At 40.0% G+C, this 18,192-nt stretch overlaps 1 long non-coding RNA gene across 2 annotated transcripts in view; it reads right to left on the bottom strand.

The window, feature by feature from the left end:
- Positions 1-2,207: 2,207 nt before the first annotated feature.
- Positions 2,208-18,192, bottom strand: part of LOC118154571 (uncharacterized) — a 56,335-nt gene continuing 40,350 nt past the window's right edge. Inside the window, exon 3 of one of the 2 annotated variants that reach the window (XR_004744633.3) lies at positions 2,208-4,088. This is a non-coding gene — a long non-coding RNA (uncharacterized LOC118154571). Of the gene's footprint in view, positions 4,089-5,526; positions 7,031-18,192 lie in introns of those variants that run through there. The other variant, XR_004744634.3, reaches the window with a different exon arrangement.

The following is an 18,192-nucleotide window of genomic DNA, read 5'->3' as shown; positions in this document are numbered from 1 at the left end:
AGAATATGAAAGCTACTGATGCAGAGCAGGCCTTCAATGAATGTGCATGTCCTCTGCTGTCTCTTCTTCCAATTCCCATATCACCTACCTAATAATAGGCTTCATTGCTGGCAAATGTTCCCTGTCTTCTCAACAAAGTTTCAGAATCATCTTTCCTGACAGTGTGCCACCATAAAGGAAAATACACCTCAAAGGTGTAAATAGTGACAAATGACTTGTTGTCTCAAAGGCCGTTTACCCTCCTTATACTAAATTTCTCTAATAATCGTAAGCCACAGATTTAGTCTTGAGCTGCTCTGCTACAAGACAGTAGAATTATAAATGCAACTTAAGAATCTTGATCAAATTCTATTGCACATTAACAATTACACTCAGTAATTTAAAAATTCCTGGTGACCAAAATTTAAGATATGCAAATTAATTAATTGACCAATGCTTTTTAGCTCTCCTTTTTTCTCCCTTCTTGATGTTAATGTTTGCATTGACTGGATCTTCTTACTTCAATCTAAGGAGAAATCATGTCTCAGAGTGTGTCATAGATCACTAATTTGCTCAGCAGTTATTCGGCGCCTGCTAAGTGCAAAGCATGATGTTGGTCTCTATGCACAGTACAAGAAAAACTGTATAAAAGTCATGACTTTGCTTTAAAAACTGAATAACACAAAGTAAACCAAAAATTGGAACAAGAAAATAAGATGTAATTACTTCCAGTCTTTTCAATTTAGAATTTTCCTATGAAAAAAGAGATTAGTATGCCAAAAATTTATATCATAAAACAGACAGGGAATACTAACCTACTTTAGATACTGAACTTCACAGTTTTTGAAACACCCAGCTACACTATACATAAATAATGCAGGGTGATTATTAATTATTCTTATCTTTTCAATAAGGGAAAACTAAACATGTTTACTATGCTATATTTTATAGGCAGAGTTTAATTAACATTTGGAGATATAAATCTCACTTTTGAATAATATAACATATAATTCAAGTCTTGTTTGGAGCCTAGAGGGGCAGATCAGTGAGGCATGAGGAAGTTTTACTTTTGTGCACTATCTTGTTTTTTCCACAGTCCTTCAATATGGCTGCCATTGTTCACACCTTATAGGCAATACAGAAAGGGCTTAGGAAGAGAGGGCCCTAGCTCAAGTCTCCCTGGACAGTGAACAACCACATTTTGGGTTTGCTTGCTGCAAGGCACATGCCCTTGGCCCTCTTCACCCCAGTAGCCAGTTCTGCTTGCACTTACACTGTAGGTGTGAGTGAGACAGAAGGCTAAGGCTAGGCATGCCCATGCCACAGTGTCACCAATGGCCACAGGGGAACCCAACTCTTTGCAGTGGCCTCCTAAGAACAGAGAACTGAAAAACAGGCCATGATTTCAGATCTTAAGCCCTTAGAAGAAAGTGCTTCTGGTTAAGGAGAAGAAATCTACTTTTCAGCCTTTGCAAATGATCACTCAGCTATGCAGCATTTTTTTAGGACTGCCTTTATTTACACTATTTCATGACATTTCACACCCTAGCTTCACCTGAGCTGTCCTTCTGAAATCTCCTCTCTTCTTAGGAGTCTGTGAGTTATTCTGAAAAGGTTGTGTCAAATAAAAATTTTGTTATGCATGTCTGTTATCCAGAAAAATCTGACTAATTTTTCATTCAGACACTAATCATTTTGGAAATACCAGGGCAACTGGGAGGAATTTCCAGGTTGAACTCCACAGAATAAGACTATTTAATCCATTCCTGTTCATTTCCCATGCTGTAGACTTTCTGTGCCCTCCTCCATGACCTACGTAATCTCTCTTCCAAAAAGCAAAGGAGCCTCTAGTTAATATGGTCAGGAAAATATGCAAAAGAATCTGGGATAGAAGGGATGTAGATATAACCTGATTCTGTAAGTATCCATCCATCTCTTTGAATAAAAAAAATAGGAAAATGGGTCCCTGTCATGAAAAGAATATAAGATAAACTCCTGTTTTTCTTTCTTTTTGTTCTCTTCATTTCTCCATGACAGCAGTAGTAATAGTGGCCACAACTTCAAGAGAAATCTCATCTTTCCAGCCAGTGAATTGGGAAAGTATACCCCATGGAGCCAGAGAGTAAAAAAAAATATTGCAAAAGGGGGAATGGGAAAAAGAGATCCCCGAATTCCACATATGAATTGATACAGTCGCAGGTTCACCGCAGACTGTGCATGTGCGCACCCAAAGAAGCACAAGCTTTGAGAAGTGAATACCATAGAAGCCACTGCCCACATCCAAGACTAAACCTTGCTGCAGCATATGTGAGAAACAGATCCAAACAGACTTTGAACATGGAACGGATATTGGAACCACTGTTCACAGAAGATAAGACAGGTTTATTATCTGCTTAAAACACAAAAACCAAACAACAGAAAATCTATGTTCTCCAGAGGATTTTAATAAGACCCAAAGCTTCACAGCATAATATACAAAATGTTCAGGCAAAATCCAAAATTACTAGACATACTAAGTACCAGAAAAATCTGACCTACTCTCTTTTTTTTTTTTTTTTTTTTTTTTTTGAGACAGAGTTTCACTCTTGTTACCCAGGCTGGAGTGCAATGGCACAATCTCGGCTCACTGCAATCTCCACCTCCTGGGTTCAGGCAATTCTCCTGCCTCAGCCTCCTGAGGAGCTGGGATTACCAGCACGTGCCACCGTGTCCAGTTAATTTTTTGTATTTTTAGTAGAGACAGGGTTTCACCATGTTGACCAGGATGGTCTCGATCTATTCACCTTGTGATCCACCCGCCTTAGCCTCCCAAAGTGCTGGGATTACAGGTATGAGCCACCGTGCCCGGCCCAAATCTGACCTACTCTCAAGTAAAAGGTGCTGGCCAGGCGCAGTGATGCACACCTGTAATCCCAGCACTTTTGGAGCCTAAGGTGGTGGATCACCTGAAGTCAGGAGATTGAGGACCAGCCTGGCCAGAATGGTGAAACCCCGTCTCTACTAAAAACACCAAAATTAGCCAGGCCTGGTGCCGCGCTCCTGTAATCCCAGCTAGTTGGGAGGCTGAGGCAGGAGAATCACTTGAACCCAGGAGGCAGAGGTTGCAATGAACTGGGATTGTACCACTGCACTACAGTCTGGGCGACAAAGTGAGACTCCTCCCCCCCCCCAAAAAAAGGATGCCAACTCTGAGGTGACCCACATGTTTAAACCTTTCTTCATGAGGTAAAGCTGAGGTAGGGCACACTTCAGGGAAGGAAGAGAGGGAAGAGAACTGAACTGCTTGCTCCTTCTCATCTCCTGTATCCGTCAGTCAAAGTTTGCCGACAAAAAATTAACTCGTCTTCACTTTTTTGGTTGTATCACATAGCCCCTTTGGAAGCCCCTAAGCAAGCAAGAGATCACGTCCTAAATCAGAGGTCAGGAAACTTTTTCTATAAAGTGCTGGATAGTAAATTTTAGCATATTTACAGTCCATGCGGTTTCTTTCATAACTGCCCTGTTCTGACATTATAGTGCCAAAGCAAATATATGCAATACATAAATAAATGGGCATGATCGTGTTCTGATCAAACTCTATCTACCAAAACAGGTGGCAGACTAGATTCAAGGCACAGGTCACAGTTTGCTGACCCCTGTCCTCTAGGGTGACTCTTCCTCCAAATTAAGAAGTAGCAGGGAGATCTAGAGACTTCAGGATGATGGTGTACATGGTAAAACCACCGAAGCCTATGATTGAGGCCATTTGTCATCTCCTTTGCCATGGCAGTGTTGGATGGGATATGATGCCAATAGACTAGATGTCTGTAAGCCCTGAGATGGGGAAGGCACTGTGGATAAATCCATACCAGGAACGTCACTTCAAGGGTAAATGGTTACCCTCTCCAGAGTAGAAAAGATCTAAAATAATGAATATGCCACTAAGTGTCCGGGTGGTCTTTCCAAGGATGGTGTCATATTGCAGGCTTTGTGTTGATCATTGCTGGTGGTTATTTGGCCTTTATCGGTAGCAGTAGCTACACAATCCTTGATGAAGAGAGCACATTTGGGTCTATACAAGGCTTCCATTCCTGCTACCATGGCCACTCTGTTAGCCCACTGCAGAATCACTAGAAAAGCCAAAAAAACAAAAACAAAACAGACAAACACACTGATTAGTACCCATAGGATGAAACATTCTGACGACCTGGCTATTAATAGATTTTTCTGCAGTTGATTTCTTTAAGGGTAGGCACCAATAGGACATCCAAATGTCTATACAATTATGCTCATTCTCACAGAACCATCCATGGACCTCTTTCCCAGACCCCCTAGTCACTGATTTTCTGGTCTTGTTCTTTTCAGTCCCCTCCTCAAGCATCCATTCACCACTGCTCTTGAATCAATGTCTATCCTTCAAGCTGCCTCTTTCTCCATATAAAATCATGGTAAGTCTATTGTACACAGCTCTGTCCACTACAGAATTTCCCTTCACCCTTTTCCTTCACCACCATTTCAGGTCAAACCTGCGTGGTGCTGTAATATAGCGGCTGCTCATTTACAACTAGCACCAAAATATTGCTCAGACTCATCAGTGAATTGGGCCATAATCCTTTAGACCTTCATTAGTCAATTGTGGAAAATCTCTCATTTGTCAAAGTAATGATGAGTGAGGGAGAGGCATCAATGTAATTTTAGTAGTTAATACAGGGATCTGGGCCATCTGATTTTGTAATTTATTCATTCTTTAGGAGGTACTGGAGCCTTGTCTCCAATAAACTCCTTTCATTATACAGTGATTTGCTGTTGTGCCTGCTCTACTACTTGGTTGAGTGGACCTGGTGATATCCAAACCATAAAGAGCATCTCAGTTCATAGATGCACTTGGCACTCATGATTAGGTGTGAGGTCTCCAGTGGGAAACATTTAAATGGCAGGAGCTGTTTTTCAAACATTATAATTCTCTGCTGAAGAAGGCATGGCCTGCACCAGAACTCTATGGATCTGCCCACAGCTCATTTTTAATGACTTTCCAGAAACTGCATACATTATCTTTATCTGTCCAAATCATTAGCCTCCACTGAAACTGTAGCTCGTTGAGTCCAGACATGCTGTAGAACCCTATTTTTGCCCTGGGCCTTGTTTGAAGTCTTCTGAGTCAACCCATGAATGAGTTTCAGAAAGATTCCCAAGCATAGTATATGCTTCCTCTAAAACCTAGAATGAGATAAAGATGTTGTGCCTCATCGCAAATGATAGGAAGTGAGAGGTGCACAACTTGTCTTTTACACTAGAGCAAATGCCCCAGCACATCCTTCACTACTGGACACCTGAAAACTTCACCGATGGGGCAGACTTAAATCTTCTTTTTTCCTGTCTCCCAGCTTAGGGCATGTATATTTCTTACTAGGGCAGCTAGTGTACACTCCACTTCTAGTTCATCCAGTCCACTTAACATATTATCAGTACAGTGAACCAATGTGATATTCTGTAGAATGTCAAGATGATTCAAGTATCTAGACTAATTAAAGCCTTACAGCAATACAGTAAACATATACTGATATCCTCTTCATGTAATGACATGCTGCCTTTGATTCTCCCCATTGATGCGTATCCAGAAGAAAGCATTCACTAAATCCATAGCAGTAGATTATGGACCAAAGGATATGTTGAAATTTTCTACTGAATACACTACATCTGGCCTAACAGTTGTGATTGTGACGTTGCTTGGTTAAGTTAATGATACTCCACTTCCCTAAGTATTCTGATATATTCCTTAACACCAGGGAAATCTGGACATCTTTCACTTCATTTTTATAGAGGTCATCATCATGTTCAATATTCCAGATCCTTTTCTAAAGAATATTGAACAAGCTCCAGATATCCTTGCAAAATCACTGAAGTTCAAATCATGGTGCCTTCCCCATATCAATACATTCTTCTCTATCCAGCCTATATTCTGTGCCTTCCATCCCTCTCTCAGCACAACATTCTCAGGATCCATTTTCATACAATGTGTTCTTCTGGAGCTTGTCAGTATACATCAGCCAGATCAAATAATTCTCTTGATATGTAAACTATTCTTATTTCCAAAAGCAGAGCTCGTACTTTCTCACTTGGACTGTGCTGACTTCTGACTCTGTTTATTGGCCTGAAAAAAATGAGAAGTGACAGGGAAGTTACTGAGAAGAATAAGCACCATTGAATGGCATCCAGGCAAGGTGGGCTGTTTGTCTAATGGAGAAAGCACAGAGAACTTGGGAGTTTAAAATTCTCAGGTTCACTTGTGCTGATCTCCTCATTCTATGTCTTAGTCAGGGCCCCAGTTTTCACACAAGAGGCCTGTCCATTATACATATATAACTATACTTTGCAGGAACTGGGTTTTATAATCAGATCCTAAGCCTGATTTTTCATCACAGTCTACCTGGAAACTTTAGGAGCTAAGAGTTTCTTTTAAAGACACTAAAGAGAGATTTTCATAGTGTACAATTATAAGCCCTGGGACCAACACTTTCCTTTTTGCAAGGAGTATAGTACAGTCACATTACTCCAAAATATATATAATTATCATTGTTCTTATACGGATGAAATGCCACAATTACCAGATCTCTCAACGCCTTGCTTTTCACGTGCTCCTCACCTCAACCAGCTGCAAGTGAATGCCTGAGGACTTGCGACATCACTGCATACCAGGGGTTCTTAACAACCCATTTACTACTTGCATTGCAGTCCTTATTATTTGATTTCTGATCCGTGGGCAGTCAAACTCCAAATCTTACTGAGGGCCTGCTTTCTAGAACCATTTCTGAAACAAACTCTTAGCCCAAGTGTCCAGAAAACAAAGTCTGCCCCAAAGATTATGTGTGAATATATTTCTTAGAGCCCAGGGCAGTGAAAATAATGGAATACAGAGTTGAAGCACAAGGACGGAAAGCAATAGAAGGTAACGCGTTACCACTGGGACACTAGTTCACAATGAGCCATGAAGAGATTTAGCCAATGACTCACCAGCTTCACCTGCCCAGTCATGCAGGAAACCTCCATACACGCTTTTCCTTGGAACCACATGCTGTAGGGAGGAAAATAGGATTTGTCTGATGGCTCCCTCCTACCTGCCACTCTTAAAACACTGCTACAAAGACTTGTTTCTGAGTTGTTTTTCTTAGTCTTTTCAGCAGTGTATGGGAAACTCTGCAGTGTGTACCTCATCAGTGTCTAGAAGTGACGGTAGGAGCTGGACACTCTGTGATTGGTTGTCCTCAGGCAGTGGAGCCAAGTGGACTAACAGGGAGACACCTGTCCACAAGAGTGGCTTAGGGTTAGTGGACACTTACTGCACCCCTGGGCATTGTGCAGGATCTTGGGAATACAACAGGAATATTTTCTGTGATCAAAAAACTTTGCCTCGTGAAGATAACAAATACAAACGCTTTGTAAAATCCTAGTTTTAAAAAATCATGTGGCTTCCTAGAGGTAAAGTCCAGTCATGTCTAGAGATTTGGCAGATATTCCTGACAGCAGTGACTTAAGCATACCCTGAGAATAACCCTATGGTCTAAACACAATGTCTGTTTGGAGTTCTGAGCGAGGGAATCTGGGAGTGACCAACCTGCAGATTCATTCCTCATCTATGAGGAACATCTAAACCCCTGGCCCATGCCATGGAATGCAGGCCACACAGGGAGTCAAGGCCCTTTGTTTTAGGTTAAATGAAGGCTGCTAGGTGGAAGCTGCCTGGGGAAGGATGTTAAGTGAAAAATGCTAGATAAACTGCATGCTTTTTACAAACAGTAGTGGTCCTCCTGTCCAGTCTGCTGCTACTGGACTGCCTTGTATGTAAGTCCCCTCAAAAAACCCCAGGCCTCATTTGCTAGCTCTGGGCCTCTTCTTTGGCCTCCCAAACATGGTGCCATCCCTTTTGAAATCAGTAGGAGTCCAGCATGACAAGTTCCCAGAGGAAAAGGTCATAAACTGCATTCAGTTTTGTAAAGCCAAAGTCTTTAGTTAGAAAGGAAACAAGAGTTCGTTTAGCTAGCCCTTTATTCAATCACCTAATTAAGCTTCTATTATCTTGAGACCCAGAGAAGTTAAACATCATCCCACTCCCCGTCTGTCCCATTCTGCATAACATATTCTAGTATCATTAGCCATGCACTTTCCAAATCAAAGGTATTACACAACCTGAGATTTTGTAAATAGCATTTGCTGCCCTTCTGTATGAGTCAGGATTGACTAGCATACACTGCAGTATCAACTCCGGAATTTTATGGCTTTAAACAACAAAGGTTTGTTTGTGTTCATGGTAGTCATTCGAGGACCCAGACTGATGGACTGTTTATTTTAACACAAGCTTCTACAATTTCTGTAGCCGTGGAAAGGGAATATGGTAAATCACATATACGTGTTTAAAGCTTCTGCCTAGAAATGACATATATCACTTTCACCCACGTGTCATTGACTCAAGCATGTCATGTGACTATACTTACATGTAAAAGGACAAGGACAGGCTATTCTACCATGTACCAGAAAGGGGGAAGAATCCAAAATACTTAATGGTTAGCATTAATGACTAGCACCTGCCTAAAAGCTTTTTTCTACCATCCTAATTCCTATTCAAGCTCAGAGATTCAGCTCAGATGTTATCTATTCAGAGAAGCCTCCTTGGTGTGTGCTTCCCACCTGCAGCGTGGGTGAAAAGACCCTATCTGTGCTTCAGACTTCATACACTTACTTCCATTATTGCACAGACAATATGGCACAGACATTCTCCACTTGTCCATCTCCCACATAGGACTGAGTGTTCCCCAAGGACAACAACCACTTTTTACCACCGTGTGCTCAGCACCCAGCACAGTACCTGCTACATAACAGACACTCAAATGAGTGTTTTTGTTGAACTGAGCAAAGCTGGGCGACCGCACTGAAAATAAAACTTCCTTTGTGTAAGAATCCATTGTGCCAGAGCTAACTGAAACACCGTGCAGTGTTTTAAACATTTTTCAATGCCAGACTCTCCTTTCCTGTTGTTGATCAAATTACAGTGACATATTCAGGTGATAAAAAGAGCTCCCCTTAGGCAGAAACTAAATATAAACTTTCTAGAAAACTCTTGCCTTCATCTGTTTCACTAGTCAAGTGAACCTTGCACAAATCCTCAAGTTTTGAGTTGTTTGGGGTTTTTTTGCCCCTAAACAGTTTATTCTGCAAGGAAGTAGGGCCTGGACTGGGAAAGTAATTCATTTCCCTCACTCTTTGTGGAGATGTAAATCAGGTCATAAGCAAAAGTCGTTTGGAAATCTTATTTCTCTATGGGCTCATCTATTCTGCTCTGCTGAGTGGGTGAATCCCAGGAGCACTCATCCTGTCTTTTCTATGCCATTAAGACAGAAGAGGAAATTGTGCTTACAGATTTCCTGAAGCCCAGACTCATTTGATTGTGGTCAGGAAAACTTAGACCAAGTTCACTGGGAAACTGAATCCAGAGCCAAAGACAGCTCCGTGGCAGTATTGGGCTAGTGGTAAGGCAGAAATGACTTAGTTCTATGTGGATTCTCTAAAAAGAAAGAAAAGAAAACCTTTTTCTTCTTTTCTTTTTTTTAACCTAACACGCTTCTCAGTTCTTAAAAGAGCATGTTCTAATACCTTGCTACTCAAGGTATAGTGCAAAGTCCAGCAGCATTTATATCACCTGGGACCCTGTTAGAAATTCATAATTTTGACTCCTTCTCTATACTTGCTGAATTAGAACTTGAAGTTTAGCAGGATCCCCAGGTGATTCACGCTGGCATTAAAATTTGAGAAGCCCTAAGCTAGGCTCTGAACACATTTTACGGAGGCTTCTCATTAGTGTAAGCACAGCCTTGCCTACCACAGTCGTCATCTAACACTTTGGGAAAGATAAACATCCCTTGAGCCAGAAAGTATAGCAGTTTCTCTTTTCATTATTTAGGAGGCAATAGGTGATTGAAGGGAAAGGGAAAACCATCATGTGTCCAAGGATCTCAAGGCCAGTTCCTCCTGTAGACAGCTCTCTTTATAATTGAGCAGTCGTCAGCCAGGTTGAAAATACAAGCAGTCCATTTACTGTTGGCTGATACAAGAGATCCAGAGACACCGCAAAACCATCTCCAAAGATTCCCAGCCTCCTATGCTACAAGCCTCAACTGGCAGCTCTTTTACAGCCTTTGCCTTAAGTGAGAGTATTGAGAAGTAGGAGATAGCAGGGTCGGTGGACTGGTTACAACTTCTCCCTTCTGCAAATACATGGACTCTTCTGCCCATTTCTCCTCTCCTCTGACTGTTGTTTTCTTCTTTGTGCTGTCTGTCTGATTTCCATGAGTTCTCTCTTTCTCCCGTTTTCCTCTCTCTTTCTCCCCAGTTTCCCTCTCTCTTCACCACCCATAACATCACTTAAGTCTTCTGGTAACTTGACTATCCTGTAATACAACATTGTCTCATTCATCATTGGCCCTTTCTTGGTAGATATTTTAGTTCATGTCATTTCATGTACCCCAAGATGATGATATTTTTCTAATGACTTCTGCTATCTTTTCATTGTAGTTTTGTATCATTACACAATGATACTGAGTATTTCATGTGTTCTTTTTCAAAGTGACCAATGCTAACGCACTGCATGTAGCCACTTAAGAAACTCAGCATGCTAGGCCAGCATGGGTAAAGGTCTTTATCCATTATAGATATCCTCTCCACTGTCTCCTGTACTATCTCCAGTGGCAACTGACCTTCAGCCTACAGCCTATTCAATCTCCTCCATCTTCAAAAAAATCTTGTTTCAATCCTGTTCTCCTTAAGCATACCACCCTATCTCCTTTCATTTAGTATGCCTATCTCCTGTCTACCTGCATTTATCTTTTGCACTGCCACCTAAGTAAACTTTCTAAAACATAAGCTGTTAACTGCACCCCCTGCTGGAAATCTAGTAATAACATTCTTCCATTAATGCCCTTTGCAGCAGAGTCCAAGCCTTACTTACCAACCTATTTCAGGTCATCCATTACCCCATGGTGCTTCCTGTTGTCTTCTAAACACCATAACAGGTTTTCTTGCTCCCTACCTGTATCTGTTAATTTTTCTGTGTAAATTACTTTTTGCTTTCAGTATCTGCTGAAGTCCTGCTTAATATTTCAAGAACCAGTCAAGGTCACCTTTCTTGTGTCAGAAGCTTAAAGTCTTACATGACCTTCTCTTTGTTCCTAAGCATCTTAGCCACTCCTCTGTCTCATTAATTGCCATGTGAATGTTTATATTTCTGTAGTGTGAGCTTCTTGGACTCTTGGATTTTTCTTTTACTTGTCTCTATACCCCAACTTCAATATAATGCCTGATAGAAAAAGATATGCAAATGTTTATTGAATTAAATTTCATATATCTCTAGATTTTTTTCAGTTTATTTTATGCTGTCAATTTTAGACTCATAAGTCGATTATCAATTCAATCAGGAAAGAGTCATTTAAGAGATACAAAGTTGGAAAGCATAGTTTCTGAGAGGTGTGCAGTTCTGGGTGGGATCTTATTTCCCGGAGGAAAATAAGTCATGGAGAATCATCAAGCCTTTTAGCCCCGAATTTCCTCTCCCCATATGCTTTCGATTTGACCTGCTGAAAAGCAACTTCTCTAGCCTCCTCTGCTGCCAAGAGATTACCCTGGATGATCTGGCTATCGTGAAGAAGGAAATGCTGGACCTGGCCACCACTGGCCAGATATCCACTGGAAATCAGGCCAGAGGCTAGAGTTATCAGCAGTTAGGCCTCAGCACTTAGGGGAGTTGAATAAAGGAAAAGGAAGCTAGAAAACTGTGAATGGTTTCCACATTTCCCTTACGGAGCTAAGGAACAGGTGGCAGGCTGTGTTGTTGTTTTTTTTTAGGGGTAAAGTGGTGTTTGATTACATGGATGAGTTCTTTAGTGGTTATTTCTCAGATTTGAGTGTACTCATGATCTAAGCAGTGTATACTATAACTGATATATACTCATATATATGTGTGTATGCGTATATATGTATCTGTATTGTATATATGTATAATGTCTGTCTGTGACATAATTTTGAGTGATAAAAAGCAAATGGAAGAATAATACATGTATTATCACTCTTTGAAAAAAAAAACAAAACTGTGTACACATGCCTGAATGCCTTTGTGTGCATTTTCACAAAGTGACTTGGGGTTGAGGTGATACACATTAATCGTAAATAGTGATAGATAACTTCTATCACTAGCATGGAGTGTGGCTTAGGAGTTCAAAAGGCTTTCAGGAGGCAATTTGCTTTCTTTTTTCTGTATCAGTCATGTTTGAATTGTATTCCATCAACAAGTTTTTTTTTTTTTTTGAGATAGGGTCTCACTTTGTCACCTGGCTGGAGTGCAATGGCACAGTCACAGCTCACTGCAGCCTCAACTTTCTAGGCTCAAGTGATCCACCCACCTCAGCCTCCTGAGTTGCTGGGACCACAGGTGTGTGTTACCACATCTTGCTAATTATTATTATTTTTTGTTTTTTTTGTCGTGACTAATCCCTATTAGGGTGTGAGCCAATAATTATTTGAGATTACTCTTTCTGGCATTTTGATAGGTCATGCTCAAGACATAAAAATTGTCTGTAACATGGCACAGAGTAATATCAGGTCCTTGATGAATTTAGCGATTCATATTTAGTTTCTTATCCTGGAATCAAAGAGATTGGGTGAAGATGCTTCCTCCCAGGTGGAGTAAGGAATATTTTTTTTTTAAGTAAGGAGAGGAGGAAAGAAAGAAAGAAAAAGCGTGAAGGAGAGGAAAAAAGAGGAAGAAAAAGAGGGAGAGAGAACGGGAATGTTGCTTTATTCTAAAAATGGGTGTTGAAAACCTCTTTTCTGCCAATAATTGTGCTTAATAATGGCCGATCAATATTTCATTTAAACCTATGAGTGGGTGTGATGTGGTACTGACAAGAATGTATATTTTGTTTGTTTAAAGTGGAGAGCTCTATAAATGTTTATTAAGTTTACTTGTTCCAGATCTGAGTTCAAGTCCTGGATATCCTTATTAATTTTCTGTCTTGTTGATCTATCTAATATTGATGTTGAAGTCTCCCATTATTATTGTGTGGGAGTCTAAGGGAGTCTAAGTCTCTTTATATGTCTTATGTATCTGGGTGTTAGGATCGTTAGCTCTTACTGTTGCATTGATCCTTTTACCACTATATCTTTGTTGCTTTAAAATCTATTTTATCAGATGCGAGAATTGCAACTCCTACTTTTTATTTATTTATTTATTTATTTATTTATTTTTGCTCTCCATTTGGTTGGTAAATGTTTCTCCATCCCTTTGTTTTGAGTCTTTGTGTATCCTTGCATGTGAAATGGGTCTGGATGTAGCATATCGTTTGGTTTTGGCTGTATCTTTTGATTGGGGGATTTAGTCGATTTAAATTTAGGATTACTGCCATTTGATGTTAACTGGCTGTTTTATCCATTCATTGATAGAAATTCTTCTTTATGTTGATGCTCTTTACTTTTTGGTATGTTTTTAGAAAGGCTAATACTGGTTGTTTCTTTCTATGTGTAATGCTTCTTTCAGAAGCTCTTGTAAAGCAGGCCTGGTAGTAATAAAATCTCTGAGTACTTGCTTGTTCATAAAATATTTTATTTTTCTTTCATTTGTGAAGCTTAATTTGGCTGGACATGAAATTCTGGGCTGAAAGTTCTGTTCTTTAAGGATGTTGAATATTGGCCCCCACTCTCTTCTGGCTTGTAGGGTTTCTGCTGAGAGATCTGCTGTAAGTCTGATAGGCTTCCCTTTGTGGGTAACCTGACCTTTCTCTCTGGCTGCCCTTAGTATTTTCTCCTTCATTTCAACCCTGGTGAATCTGATGATTATGTGCCTTGGAGTTGCTCTTCTTGAGGAATATCTTGTGGTGTTCTCTGTATTACCTGGGGTTGAATATTGTCCTGCTTTGCTAAGTTGGGAAAGGCTGTGTTGGGAGCACCTTACAAACCCCAATGAAGTCTTCTCAGTCTCTGTATTGCTTACTCAGCTGGGTTCCAAGCTTCAGGTACATGGTTCCTCTGGATGACACTGAGTGGAGCTGCCCAGAGCCATGCTGTGAACAGGAGAAATGACAATCCTGAGGCCTCCCAAACTGGCTTTACCTCTGCTGAGGGCAAGTAGGCTTCTTGGCTGGCTCAGGAGCTCCAAGTGATCCAGTGGAGTAAAACTGGTATGTTTTACTCCATAGAGGTTTTGGGGGGCATTCCTCAACTACCCCCAAAGCAGGAGTAGACTATAACACACATTTTGGACTTGCACTTGCCCAAGTCCAAAATGGGTAGATACTTTGGAGTTTTTCAGATGTTTCATGGTGGAAAAGGGGCGTCCACATGTTCCAATCAACTCTCCTATTGACAGATATCACAGGAACTGTTCTCAGAAGAAACACCCTCTCCCCACATTTCATGTTGAGTTCACATCATCATGCTGTGACTGAAATAGAAACTTTACTAAAAATCAGTTAGATGTGTTAGTGTGTGTGCAAGAATACTGTTTATCTGTGTCTATGTAAGTAATTGCGATGTCTGTTTGAGACAGGGTCTCACTCTGTGGCCCAGGCTGCAGTGCAGTGGTGCGATCTTGGCTCATTACAGACTCCAGCTCACAGGTTCAAGTGATTCTCCTGCCACAGCCTCCTGAGTAGCTGGATTACAGGCCCCCATCACCATGCCCAGCTATTTTCTTTTGTGTTTTTTAGTAGAGACAGAGTTTCACCATGTTGGCCAGGCTGGTCTCAAACTCCTGACCTCAAGTGATCTCAGCTTCCCAATGTGCTGGGATTACAGACGTGAGTCACCACAGCCAGCCCAGGGGATGCTTTTTAAGTATTGAAATACTTATATTTTTCTGGAAACAATATTTTTGAAATATTTTTTAAAATATTGAATCATAGTATTGAAATACTTATATTTTTCTTGGAACAATTTTTTAAATGTTTTCAAAATTCTGAATCTGAATCTTTACAACTTGAGATGTACCCAGAGAGCTAATTGCTGTGTTGCAATTTCTAATCCAACAAAACTATACTCATATTTCGAAAGTATTCTTCTATAGCTCCATAGTCCTCAAGAGGAGAATGAAAATGGCAATCGATGAAACCAAGTGGAATATTTCTTATTCCAGTTCAAAGACTTTCTGAAAGAGAATAATATAAACAATACAAAATTGAACTGGATGCAGGTAACTGCATCAGGTACATCTACAGATGATGAGACTGGAAAAGTTCAAGATGAACTGGCAATGCTCTCTTTAAAACAAAGTTATAGCTCATGACCCACAGAAAGATCCTTGAAAAAGAAGGAACTTTCCAGAAACATCTCCCCAAAGTTATCAAATAAGAGGAAGGATTATTTGAAAATGTTAGGTTGGGGGAAAATAATTTGGAATTAGTTTATAACCCTAATGTCACCATTCATTATGTCTGACACTCAGCAGCTGGACATAGTTGCAGGAAAGTAGTCTCTTATTATGACACCTTTTTTTTTTGTAAACTAAACTTTTAAGTAGTCATACATAATTTTTAACTTTCTGACATTGCTAAAGTTTTCCTTTCACATAATTTTTTAGTAATTATTTTATTAATGTACTGCTAATAAGCAATTTTGCATTAACAATGTATGTTTAGTACCCATACATTTAACAATTTACATTTTTACTTAAGGTATATTTAATTTTTAGTTAAATATTTGGTTTTATTAAATATTCGGTTTTATTTTTGCTTCACAACTCTGAATACATTAAAAAACATAAAATGCCAGTATCAATACTAATATTTTAATGTTATGCAAAACCAATATCAAGTTACTGAAACTGGCATTTTGCTTTGGAACTGTAGTCAAATAAATCAAATAGTAAAACAAGAATAAAATAATAAAACAATAAAAACCTATAATCATACACATTAACACACATACATTTATCCACATATGTAGATGCAGAGGGAACATTTAAGGCATAAAACTGGTTTCTTTATCTTTCCCTCTTATGTTCCAGTTTCCACTATTTGTTAAATTGAATGCTAAACAAGTTTCTCAGAGCTTCTCAAAATTAGGACTATCATCTCAATCTGCTTAAAACCATATTTTGGTTGCTCCTATGTCACGATCAAATAGAAATTACAGGATACCAGAAGCCAGAGGCGGGCCGAAAGGGTTTCATTGTTTTAGCTCTTAATACATGTAGTGTAAGCAGTTTTCATACATGATGGATTTCCTCCTCACCTTTGAGAGAGAGATTCATCCATCGTCAGTTCATTGCCTATGAGCTGGATCACTTACTCAGTGGCTCAGGTCAGTGGGTGCTGACCTCTGAGAGGGTTTCACTCTCCACAGCCAGCTCCCTGCAGCATGGACTCAGGCCCCCATTCCAAGATGGACATGTGTTCTGACCTTCTCTCTTACTTGCCACAGGGAGCCTCAGAGGCCCATTAAATGTCTAGTTAGAACTCTTTCAGTGCATTTGGATTAGGTTTCTCCCTGTTCTTCAAAAAAAAAAAAAAAAAAGCAAAGTATAGTTTCTAAACAAAGAAAGACTACTCCCTTAACATGGCATTTGCAGGTATTATAAGTTTTCTTCCCTTGATTCGGGTTCTCACTCAGGCTGTCTTCAGGAAGAAAGAGCTTGCCCAAGGTCAGAGAGATAGTACGTGGTTCAGCCAGGACCCAACCTCAAGTCTATCTGCTTCAAGAGCTTATGTTCTTCCAGATCTATCAGCTCTATCTATAACATGCTTCAGAATCCCTTGGAGGACTGGTTAAAACACAGATTGCCAGTCCCTTTCCCACCCCGGGGGTGAGGGCCCACAAATTTGCATGTCTAATAGGGTCCCAGGTCATGTCCTCACATAACACTTTGCAGAGCCACATCATATCAATACCTTCCAACCTCAAAGGAAACTTGTTAGGAGGTTCCCCTCCTCCACCACTCCCAAGCAATTTTGATGTAGGTGATCCACAAGTGACATCTGGGATAAATTTATACCAGCTAACAGTAGCTACAGGTAAGTGTACAGTATCTGTAATTCCAAACAGCATGACACAATAAAGTGCTAAATACAAGTTTCTAAATAATTAGATGTTAAAGACAGACAGCAATTAATTTTTAATGAGCAATAGCAGTAACCAAAGATGACTTCAGTGACACATTTGGGCCAGAGCAAACCACATAATTTGCAGGGTTTAATGCAAAATGAAAATGTGAGGTCATTTGCTCAAAAAGCAGAGGAAGCATGTTAATCGCACTAAGATGTAAAATTTTCTTTTCTCAGTCTCTCAACTTGTTATGCTGATTTCTACTTGCTATTTAATGAAGTTCTATATTTTAAAAAAATTGAATTCTTACCATAAATTTTACCATTCATCTTTATGTCATGCAGTGTCAGCTTTGAATGAAAATTTAAGAGCATTTAATTCATATGCAAAATCACTGATACAACACAATTTATATTACAGCGTTCCTACATATGTGTGTATTTCATTCTTGCCAAGAGAAAAAACACTGCACAAAACTGAGCTTCTTTTGTTTCACTTCTTCACATGCACACATTCTGTCAACACTTTCCATCTTCAGCTCATTGATCAGTAAGGAAAGACTGAAGGAAAGGAACTATGGTTGTCCTGTCTTTCCCTTGCCTTCTCTGTTACCATTTCAGTGTTAAATGGTTAACTAATACAGAGAAGTAACATGGATAAAAAAGGGTGTAAGATTTCATTGTCAACCTTTCTTATAGCACCACTGCCTTCTTTCTGTGTTGGAGGTAAGTTCTGGTTAGAGCAGAAATCAGGGCTTCTGTAGGATATCAGCACCCTTCTTACTTCGTTATACTCAAGATGCTTTCCTTGTACTCAGTTTGAAGTGCCATTCATGATGGGTCCACCAAAATCCTGTGCTCGTGGAATATCTTGACTACTTTATGTGAATAGGGGAAAAAAGAAGGAAGGAAACTCATATTTTGTGGATATCCCCTGCTCATGTGTATGCTCCACCATCCCATCAGGCTTCATGGACAAAACTCAAGTTCAAAGATAAAATTATTAAGAATTTCATGACAGGGATCACCGAGAATTAAACCATATGTGGGGCTGTTCTGAGCATGGGGTCCTGTGCCCTGCATGGGTTGCATACCCACAAAGCCAGTCTATTTCGGTGCTGGAATGATGACGCAGAAAACAGAAAATTCTGAAGGGCAT

Source organism: Callithrix jacchus, chromosome 1 (genome assembly GCF_049354715.1).
Source record: "Callithrix jacchus isolate 240 chromosome 1, calJac240_pri, whole genome shotgun sequence".
NCBI classification, from domain to species: Eukaryota; Metazoa; Chordata; class Mammalia; order Primates; family Cebidae; genus Callithrix; species Callithrix jacchus.
This window is presented reverse-complemented; position numbering and strand designations above follow the sequence as displayed.